Source organism: Octopus bimaculoides, chromosome 25 (genome assembly GCF_001194135.2).
Source record: "Octopus bimaculoides isolate UCB-OBI-ISO-001 chromosome 25, ASM119413v2, whole genome shotgun sequence".
NCBI classification, from domain to species: Eukaryota; Metazoa; Mollusca; class Cephalopoda; order Octopoda; family Octopodidae; genus Octopus; species Octopus bimaculoides.
The window spans coordinates 27,676,997-27,678,614 of NC_069005.1; the positions used below are offsets into that span (position 1 = coordinate 27,676,997).

General features: G+C 36.0%; 1 protein-coding gene across 2 annotated transcripts in view; it reads right to left on the reverse strand.

The window, feature by feature from the left end:
* LOC106879040 (neuromedin-U receptor 2) overlaps nucleotides 1-1,618 on the reverse strand; it is an 88,161-nt gene that overhangs the window by 69,906 nt on the left and 16,637 nt on the right. Inside the window, exon 1 of one of the 2 annotated variants that reach the window (XM_014928454.2) lies at nucleotides 278-363. The exons of the other annotated variant lie outside the window; for it this stretch is intronic. The gene's annotated coding sequence lies outside the window, so the exon portion shown is untranslated. Of the gene's footprint in view, nucleotides 1-277; nucleotides 364-1,618 lie in introns of those variants that run through there. 2 annotated transcript variants of the gene reach the window in all.

Here is a 1,618-nt window from a genome sequence, read left to right on the forward strand (position 1 = left end):
GAAAGGATGAAAGGGAAAGTCGACCTCGGCGGAATTTGAATTCAGATCGTAACGGCAGACGAAATACCGCTAAGCATTTTGCCCGGCGTGCTAACGATTCAGCCAGCTCGCCGCCTTAGTAATAATAATGATAATAATAATAATAATAATAATAATAATAATAATAATAATAATAATAATAATAATAATAATACATTGTTTTGTCTTGGTATAAAAAGATGGGCTACAGCAAATATTCTGCTTAATAATAATAATAATAATATCAAAGCCTGCTTACCAGAAATTACTAGGTCAACGTTTTCCGAAACGGTACTGACTCTAAATGCAGATTCTGCGACTCATTTGACGGAACAATAAATAATCTTGTTTCAGGATGTCCTGTGCTGACATCAAACGAACAGAAAAATCGCTACGATAGGGTAGGACAGTATCTACATAAGATAAAATTATGTAAACACTACAAACTGGACACTCCTGCTAACTGGTAATAACGTCATCTTGAGCGCCAGTCGTTGAAGGTAAATATGTCACCATCCTCTGGGATTTTCCAGTTAACACTGACCGAACGATCAAAGCTAATCTACCAGACATAATTATTAAAGACAGGGAAGAAAATACTTGAAGGCTAATAGATGAAAGTTTTCCCACTGATAAAAATATATCTGTAAAGGAATTCGACAATTCGATAAAGTTAGTAAATATAAGGACCTGGAAATTGAAGACCTGGAATCTTAAAGCAAAAATTGTTCCTATTATTGTAGGTACCCTAGGTATGATTAAAAAAATAACGTCATCTTGAGCGCCAGTCATTGTAGGTAAATATGTCAACAATCTCTTGGATTTTCCAGTTAACACTGACCGAACGATCAAAGCTAATCTACCAGACATAATTATTAAAGACAAGGAAGAAAATACTTGTACACTAATAGATGAAAGTTTTCCCACTGATAAGAATATATCTGTAAAGGAATTCGACAAAGTTAGTAAATATAAGGACCTGGAAATTGAAATACAAAGATGTGGAATCTTAAAGCAAAAATTGTTCCTGTTGTTGTAGGTGCCCTTGGTATGATAAAATAAAAAAGGGATGTCAGAAACATCTAGATAGCATCCTAGGAGAACCATGTTTCAAGGAAATCCAAAAGCATTGGGGTCGATGAAATTGACTTACCACCTTCCCCACAAGTTGCTGGCCTGGTACAAAAACTTGAAATCAATTTTAGGGTTGATTTTTTTTATTCGTTTCTTTTTCTTCCTCTCCGAAAGGAATCGAGTATGGTCAGATCCCAGAGATGGAGGAACTTTGCTAAGTTTAGAGATCTCGCAGGCTTATATTATTGCAGTCTGCACATAACAACAGAAGTTTTTCTCTTTATTTACATTGTTTACATTATTTACATTATTTTGTCCTCATCCTCTTTGTTGTTATGGCGTAGTGGCTAAGAGTGCTGGTGTGTTTACGTCCCCGTAACTTAGCGGTTCGGCAAAAGAGACCGATAGAATAAGCACTAGGCTTACAAAGAATAAGTCCTGGGTTCGATTTGCTCGACTAAATGCGGTGCTCCAACGTGGCCGTAGTCAAATGACTGAAACAAGTAAAAGAGTAAGAGTAAAGATA